The following is a 9,758-nucleotide window of genomic DNA, read 5'->3' on the forward strand; positions in this document are numbered from 1 at the left end:
TGTAGAGCTAATAATTTGTTCATTTGACTCCCATATCTTTCTTGACACGTCGACACCATAAATTAAGCATTCTCATTGGTGATGCAGTCGAGGAAATAGAACCGAGCTTCATTTTCCTTATTCCTCTTATCACACCATTGTTAACAATGCTTCATGCGGCGTTCAGACGGGGGACATAATTTTACGAGTTTTCGTTTTTTTTGGCATTTTTGCTGACTTGACATTGGCCTTCTAATTTTATGAGTTTATTTTGTTTTTAATATTATTACGTATTTGACATTACACTTTTATAATTATCTGTTGTTGCTTGATTGTTTTTGTTGTTCTTTTTTCACTTTATTTGACACTAAAGTGCGAATTCGGCCCTTTTGGGCTTGTGATAGCCGTTTTTAAACAATAAATCTTATCTTATCTTATCAGACTACAATTCTGAAAAAGGTAAAAAAGCCGATTTGACAAGTTAGGGAGGGGGGCTTACCAAAAAAAAATACCCTTCCATATAAATTTTCAAACAGTCTCGATGAAGATTAGGACATTTTTTAGACGAATTTGCAAGTTTTTAATTATGATTTTGGTTGAGTACTTGGTACTTAGACTTAAATACGTTTTCGAAGTACTTGACCCAACACTAATCTGGGACCTTGATAGATTTATCGAAAATATTATCAAACAATAGATAAAGCTAGACGAGTCAAGAGGGAATCTATAGTGCAGCAAGTAGTGAAACTTGTCCAGAGCAAAACTTTGACCTTATTGACCTTAACAACATTAGTGATGTCCCTCTTCTTCCAAGTGAGGAAATACGACATAGGTTACGGATGAACTTAAATCAAGAAAAACGGCTACCATCAGGAACGTGAATAAGCATAATAAAATGCCAGGAAGCAAGGAGCCTTTGCTCATAATATTTTCAATGTCTTAAGTTCCTTTTTCATTTGCCTTTACGTACTTGGAGCCAAAAAAAATTAAAATTTTAGTGCATCTGATATGAATAAGAAGCTTGAGCTAGCTAACGTTAAGCTGCTAGTTTCAATCCCTATCAACCTCAGGCTGCATCACGGGTTCATTGTGTTTTCGTTCATTTGCATTTTTGTAATTGTACTGTTTTGTCTTTTTCCTTTCTTTTTTTTGTACTCTTCTGTTTATTAGCGGGTTAAAAATAAACTATTATTATTATTATTATAGCAATTCTGTTTGGCAAGACATATATTTCGCCCACCCTGATACTCCCTTATACTTCAGAATACGGGTTCAAGTTTGATTCGTGTAATTTGGGAGACAACTGAATTAGAAAATCGCTCTTATTTAAAAGACTGAAAAAGTAATAAGGTGCAAAATAACTTGCATGACTTGAAATTCAATGAACTTCGGCAACCATAGAATGTCTATTTTAATATACTTATTATAACATATATACAAGTATTGCTCAGTATTTGATCTTTTTAATAGTAAACCTTATAAAAAGTTTAAACGAAGATTTGTTCAATAGGGTAGGCTAGTTTGGATGCACATTTCGAGTGCGTGTGGATCCTTCACTGCAATGACGTCGACTTCAGTTCTCAGTATAGTTCTGTTAAAGGAATAAACAGTCCCGAGCGCTTAAAGTTATTGCATCCTTATAAATCTGGCAAAATATTACCTTCTTACTTAAAAATCAATAACAGTAATTATTTACCTCACTATTTAGAGGTTCACTTAAGGATTTGAACACGTATATAATGCATCCGAATTTGCAAAAATGTTACGTAATTGATCAAAATGCAGTAAAGACTGCCGTTCAAAAAAGGAAAGAGCAATAAAATCAGTATTTCGTTAATTTTTTTTTTATTTCTTCTCTAAACCCTTGATCATACTCAACTTTTACTACTTTGCAGTCATCATAAAGGAGTTATAAATTCCAGGAGCGTTATTCCAAGGCAGGGCAGAGCCTTTAAAGCAATACTACACTGATTTTCTCGCTCAGTAATGACTGACGGATGAATATAGTAGTTATTTCCCGCAAAGAAGAGCAACTTTTTGTTATTTTTCACTAAACAATTTATTGCTCCTTGCTAGCCCCCCTTAACTCTCTTATTCCTAACACCGGGTAAGTAAGTACAAGTTTTAATTAATATCATACGATTTTGAAATTTCAAGTTTTAATGATTTTTTTCATACATTTGGAACAAAAAAGAAAAAAACAACACTGTGTATAATTTATCCTAAATAATTTTTTTCCATTCATTTTTTTTGTTACTAATGGCTCCTGGACATGGAGTCTAAATATCCAGATTTTTAATATTTAAATTTTGTTGTTGTTTTTTCTTTTAGTTTCACTGCTTTATTTAACTATTATACCCGTTTTTCCATCTATACTTTCATTTATTAATTTCTGTGAACGGAAAGGAAGTTTGGTCAAAGAAATTATTTCCAGATAATAGGAATAAGAAGTGTTGTCAGCTTAAAGATGTTTAGAATTCTGTATACTTACACATTTCCGATAAAATCCTTTTCCCGAAAAAATGTTTTGGATCAAATATTTTATGATAACCAGCTAAAACAAAATCTACTTTTAGCATAAAACATCAGCCCTCAATTAATTTTATTACAATAAATGTAATGACAAAGTATATTAAAATATAAACGTTTTAATATGCTCTCAGTGCATTCATCCACTATAGTAAACATGTTTTTTTTTACATACGATTGATATTTAGCAATAAATAGCAAGTGGCTAAATAAAAAAATAATACAAAACTAAAAAATATCTTTTATACTTGTCTAAGGCAAATTATTTCAACGATACTGAAAAGAAAACAACACTTGAGACCAAAATAAAAGTTAAACAACAAAACCGAGGAAGAAAATAGTCTAAGGGCCATTGTTTGCAGAGTTCATCTAGCTTTAAATTTAGTGTCAAGTTCAATAACACACCCCTAAATTCCTCTGTTCAATTTCAGAGGAGTGGCACTCTGGTGAATTTTGTCAAATGCTTCATAAGAATGCTTTCAGCGCATTTATCCACTTTAGTAAACATGTTTTTTTTTACATTCGATTGATATTTATATTGAATTTAACAATAAATAGATAGATTTTAAATAAAAAAATAATAAACAACAAAAATATATCAGTTAAATTTGTCTAAGGCAAATTATTTCAACGATACTGAAAAGAAAACAACACTTGAGACCAAAATAAAACTTAAACAACAAAACCTAGGAAGAAAATAGTCTAAGGTCCATTGTTTGCAGAGTTCATATAGCTTTAAATTTAGTGTCAATTTCAATAACAAACCCCTAAATTCCTAGGTTCAATTTCAGAGGAGTGACTGTTGGATTTTTCCAATGCTTCATAAGTGACATTTTAGTAACACACACCATGCTTCATAATAATGTTTTCAGCGCATTTATCCACTTTAGTAACCATGTTTTGTTTTTACATTCTATTGATATTTATATTTAATTTAACAATAAATAGCAAGATTTTAAATAAAAAAAATAATACACAAACAAAATATATCATTTAAATTTGTCTAAGGAACATTATTTCAACTATACTGAAAAGAAAACAACACTTGAGACCAAAACAAAAGTTAAACAACAAAACCGTGAAAGAAAATAGTTTAAAGACCATTGTTTGCAGAGTTCATCTAGCCTTAAACTTAATGTCAAGTTCAAGAACAAACCCCTAAATCTCTAGGTACAATTTCAGAGGAGTGACTGTTGGATTTTTTCCTAATGCTTCATAAGTACAGTTTAAATAACACACCAATTTTAACTTTGAGATAACGAATACTTTTCAAAAGATTTTTAAACTACACTAATTTTTATGTTTATTGGAAAAATATGCTTAGGCTATTTTGACATCCATAAGGCAGCTATATGCATTATTGACAAAAGTTTTTATGAATACAAAAACATATATGCATTGAAATTCTTTTCTCTACCATAATCCTCAGATAACTTTAACACGAAATTTTTAAAAAGTATGTTACACCTTACATACTGACCTACACACAAAGTTTCCCCTCAATATGAACTCTTTGATGACAGGATAAAAATAGATCTTGAAGTGAAACGTTTCTCACGTATCAAGTTCAATATATTTTTGTATTGAAGAAAACAAATCAGAACTAAATGTAATTTTTTTCTCAGATGAAGAAGGCAGATCTGAGAGCTGTCTGCACCAATGAGCTCTCAATGAGTTCAGGGAGCATTTTGTGGAATGTTCTCTCAAATATAACATATTTGTAAGGTTTTATGTAAAATGATTTCTTGGATGACTAGAGAAAGTGGAACTTGAAGTAAAATGTTCCTAACATAAATCACACTCGAAAAACTTTTTACCTGTTTGAGTTCTTCAACGAATAGACAGGGTAGACTGTTGGTTGAATGTCTTCTAACTTATATCACATTTTTAAGGTTCTTATCCAGTATGAATTCTTTGATGACTAGACAAAGTGGAGCTTGGAAAAGACTGTTCCTTACATAAATCATCTGAAAAGCTTTTCACCAGTATGATTTCTTCGATGAACAGACAGGTTAGAATTTTGGTTGAATGTTTTCTTACTTATATGCATTTTGGGAGGTTTTTAGCTAGTATGAGTTCTTTGATGACGAGATAAACTGGAACTTGTAGTAAAACATTTCTTGCATATTTCACATTTAAAAGGTTTTTCTAACGTATGAGTTCTTAGATGATTAGATAGGTGTGGTTTTTGGCGAAATGTTTTTTCACATATATCGCAATCGAAAGGATTTTCTCCGGTATGAGTTCTTTCATGACAAGATAGAGAAGATTTTTGGCTGAATTTTTTCCCACATAAAACACATTTGAATGGTTTGCCTCCGGTATGAGGTCTTTCATGACAAGATAAGGTAGATTTTTGGCGGAATGTTTTCTCACATATGTCACATTTGAAAGTTTTTTCGCCAGTATGAGTTCTTTGATGAGCAGATAGGTGTGTTTTTTGACGGAATGTTTTCTCACTATATTGCATTTAAAAGGGTTTTGCCCGGTATGAGTTTTTTGATGACAGGATAGGTTGGATTTTTGGTGGAATCGTTTCTCACATACATCACATTTAAGAACTTTTTTCTCAGTATGAAAATCCAAATGTTTTGTTACATCGCTTTCAGTAGATACATTAATGTTACTTGACATGTCATGTTGACAATTCAAATTCATTTCCTTCTTAAGGAATATTCTTGTCAGACCAGGCATGCTAGGTGTTCCACACTCTTGTTTGCTCATATTCTTATCACATAACATGGCAACGGGCAAAACTAAAAATAACGAAAATCTATTCAAAATAAACCACAATGTCTTATATTTTGATTATTTTTTGTTGCTCTGTTTTGATTAGATAAACAATTCTGCTTTTAGCACTTCTAATTTACACTATTTTAATATATTTAACTTCAATGACTCTTCCTTGGGTAATTTATTTAGCACAGAAAGTTTGAAGCATTATGCTCAAAAGAGCCAAAACGTATGAGCTATCAAGTTTTATTTTATTTAAAGTCATCCTTGTTAAAATGAGGCTGATTGGAAACTATATAAATTACTCATTTTTTCGGCTGCTAAGTGCCAGACACAAGTAGATTTTTTGGTACCAATTTCAGCAGCTCTCTAATATTACATTTTTAATTTTTTGTATATAATTTTTTTAAACTGTATCTTACATTCTTTTATTAGTAGTAGCATAAAGTCCTTCCGTTATTTAATATTTGATTAATGTTATTATTTAGTTCTTTCGATTTTGCTGCTGAAGAGAAGGAGAAAATTGAAGATTTTTTTGATGAGCTCGACAAAATTCAGAACTGTTTTGTAAATCGGTACCAAAAACTAAAAATTTTTTCAAGCTCAAATCAATTTTCAAGCACTTCAATCACTCTTCCTTAGGTAACCAATTTAAAACAAGAAATTTGAAGCATTAGGCCCAAAATAACCAAAACTTATGAACTATCAATCTTTTATTTTATTTAAAGTCATCCTTGTGAAAAGCAGGCTGATTGGAAACCATATAAATTACTCACTTCTTCAGCTGCCAAGACCCGGACGTAAGTAGCTTTTTTGGGTACCAGTTTCAGCAGCTCTTTTAATTTTAAATTTTATTTAATTAATTTTTTTAATTGTATCTTGAATTCTTTTATTATTAAATTATGAAGTCCTTACGTTATTTAATATTTAATTAACGTTATTATTTAGTTCTTTCAATTTTCCTGCTCAAGAGAAGGATACGATTGAGGATTTTTTTATGATCTCGACGAAATTCAGTACTGTTTTTGTAATTCGGTACCGAAAACCAGAAAATTTTTCAAGCTCAAATCGCTATCTTTTTCTATGTAATTCGGTGCCGAAAAAAGCTTCGCGTGTATGGGCCTTTAGTGTTGTATTCAAATCAATTGATCCTAAAACGTGTTAAAAAAAACAAACAAACTGAAGTGACTACAGAGCGGTATATAGACTAATTATTAAATAAAAGGTAAATAAGACGCACGCGCCATTAAATACAAGCTATTTTTTAATGTTCACTTCTCTTGTATATATTACTAAATCCTTGCAACAGAAACACAAGAAATGTCTCAATCTTTTAGATTAGAGAAGTTAAAAAAAATTATAATTAAGTTTGTCTTTTTCTCCATGTATTTCATAGGGATACAAATAAACGTCCTAATAATTAGAAGCCTCTGGGATTCTTCATTATACATTATACTTACACATATTACCCTTCAAATGCAGCCGTTGAAAAAAAAAAATCTTTAAAGTTCTTCCACAATTTCAAGGCTAACATAGAATATACTTTTTCATTTTGGACATGTATTTATACGTAAGAATCTTATGATATCAGAGGCACACCTTTGTCCCTGGCGATATTCGACTCCTGGTTAAGATGGCCAGAATTAAGTTTAAAATCAACACATATGCCTAAAAGAACTGAAAAAAAGATTAGCTACATAATTCATTGATAACATAGGATTCAACAAGATGGTGCTCACCGAAGCATCAAGCATCTCGAGGCCATTATAGCTCTTCTCAATCCCAATCTATTCAAAACCTCAGTTTTTGCACCCTTCCAGAAAATTCCCATCTCCCTTAAATGTATTTTTACGACATCGTCCCATTCCAGCCGAGGATAAACTGCATTCTGTTTAGCCCTAGATGGTTTGCCGAAAAATACAATCTGTCATCCTTCATGCGAAGAACATGCCTTAGCCATCTCAACCTTTCTCTAACTATCGTTCTAGAAAGAAGGATTCAACCACACTTTTCGCACAGGTTATTGTCAGGTTTGAAATAAGGTTAGTCAGTTAGTGGCACAAACTAATCCGTAGCTACGTCTCCCAACTGTAAAAGTCTAAAACCTACTGCGTCTATGACGCTGTACTGAAAACTATGTGTCTTGAAAAGTCTTGAAAGTACATATAAAATAGAACTGAATATTTGATGTATAATGATCTTAATTGTTTAAAAATCATCTGTTCAAGACCTTATTTCACCGAAATTTTATTTTCATTTTCAACGCTGTAATAACACCAAAAAATTGTTTGTAATATTATTCGTTTTCAGTGAAGTGGCAATGATACAGTAGGCTTTAGACTTTTAGTTTGGGAAGGGGTCAATATTCAAGCCATTGACTGTAGTGAAACTATATTTATCTTGAGCAGTTTTGGAAAGAAATAATATGATTAATCTAAATATTTGACATATAATGATGTTGATTTCTGAAAGGTCTCAAGTTCAAAATTTAATTTTACAAAAAGTTTTAAGTTTATTTTCAATATTGTAATAAGTACAAAAGAAAATATTTGTTTTCAGTAAAGCGCCAATGACGCAGTAGGTTTTAGACTTTTATAGTTAGCGGAGGAGGCAGTATCAAAACTCTTGTTTGTAGTAATTTTTGTTAATTTTTGGCTTGATTTGCATTTTTCAATTCAAGTTATAATCCTTCAAAAATTCATTTATTCATTTATATTAGTACAGAAAAATCAGAACAGAAGTTTAACTTTTTTTCTCTTCTGTCGATTAATTCAGAACAGAAGTGTACTTTTGTTTCTCTTCTTCCGGAAAATTCAGGACAGAAGTGTATCTTTTTCTCTTTAACGGAAAAATTCAGAACAGAAGTGTGACTATTTTTCTCTTCGTGACTTTTGGAAAAAATCTAGTTCGCTCGTTTATAACTTTGGAGGAAAAAAATTCTTGTTCAACTATTTCATACTCATGAACATGTCCCAGTGAGCCTGGTATGTCCCAGTAGTGCGTATGTCTCGTAGTGCGTTTTGATACTAAAATGGGATATCAACAAATGTCATCGACCCTTGAAATCTGTTTGGGCATTAGATATTTAAACTTGCAAAAAACCTATGTCAGTGTCATTCAAATCTGAAAACACATACGTCATTGACAAGGTCATTTGATGGATTGAAATTAAAGGCACTTCTTTTAGGAGTTGTCGTATAAACTTCGTAAGGAGCTCATTCGATCGGAAATCCAAAGCTCTAGTGCTCTTTTAAGAGTCAAGAGTAATTGAAGGGCAACCAGCCCCCTCCCCAAACCCGTTTCCTTTCTCAAAACACATCGTATAAAAATGTGGCATAACACTTTTGAACGCGATAATTTTAGTGTAAAATAAATGTGTTTGGCTAAGTCACCCCCCCCCCCACATTCTTAAGTGCACACGGCAGTAGTACTGGGTCAGTCCTGACTACCGACAGTCCTATCCTTTTTGCACAGGTAGCTATGTCAAACCATCCGGGCATTCTCCAAGATGCTGGTCTAATGTTTATGTATATAAGGATAAACAGAAAATATTATCCGTTAAGAAACAATAAAAGCCTTTGTAATGAAACAGACAAACTATAAATCATACAGGATGAACCATCCTGCTTCAGAAAACTAAATATTAGTGCATCAGATTTTGATTTTTAAGCTCTCAACACCAGATTCTAACTAAAAGACGTGCTTTTTACCTTCTATGGAAACTTAAAGCAAATTCCTAATAATTTATTTAATAATACTCATCACCCAAGTTCATTCAGCTTGACTCTTTAAATTGACGATATACTTCCTTTGAAAATTATAATTTCTAATTCTTTTTCTGCATTTGCCGTTCCCATGGAATATTTCACTTTTTCCAATCCCGTAAACACTTAAATTTTCAAAACTGCGCACAATAAATTTACTTTTTTGCCAAATAATACAAGCAATGTCTCATGTACTTCCTCTGATTATTGGGATAACAAAATTTCGTGTAGGTTATGCCTAGATTAGTTATTCCTTTACTTTGACCAGGCCTTTGAAATTTTGAATAAATTAAAATGTTTTTTTGTATAGCTGTTTACACAATCCAAGCACACACTGTTTTAAAAAGCTATTTTAAACTTTATCTTCAGAAACCTAGGTTAGAATCAGTATCATGCCAGCAATAATTTGTAGGGGAATCAAAATATGAAGAGTGTACTCGAGCCTGCTACGGCCTTTGCCACGGGTTGCAAGAGGAATAAAGTATCACTGAGACATATTTTTAATGTCACAGTAAACAGCAAGTAGTCAAATAGATTAAAACACGAAATCAACACTGAAAATATACAGCATAGAGTCATACAGCTAACTCTTGAGTGTTTTCACAATAAGATCAATTCCAGCTTGCAGTAAAACGTTTCTAACCAAAAAATATCATATTCAGTCAGTTTTAACAAGCATGAATTCTACATAGAGCTTAAGTTAATGTTCCTTATATTAAACACATTGGAAATATATTTGTCCAAAATGAGATT

This window comes from Artemia sp. Qi Xiang Cuo, chromosome 19 (genome assembly GCF_049724085.1).
Source record: "Artemia sp. Qi Xiang Cuo chromosome 19, ASM4972408v1, whole genome shotgun sequence".
NCBI classification, from domain to species: Eukaryota; Metazoa; Arthropoda; class Branchiopoda; order Anostraca; family Artemiidae; genus Artemia; species Artemia sp. Qi Xiang Cuo.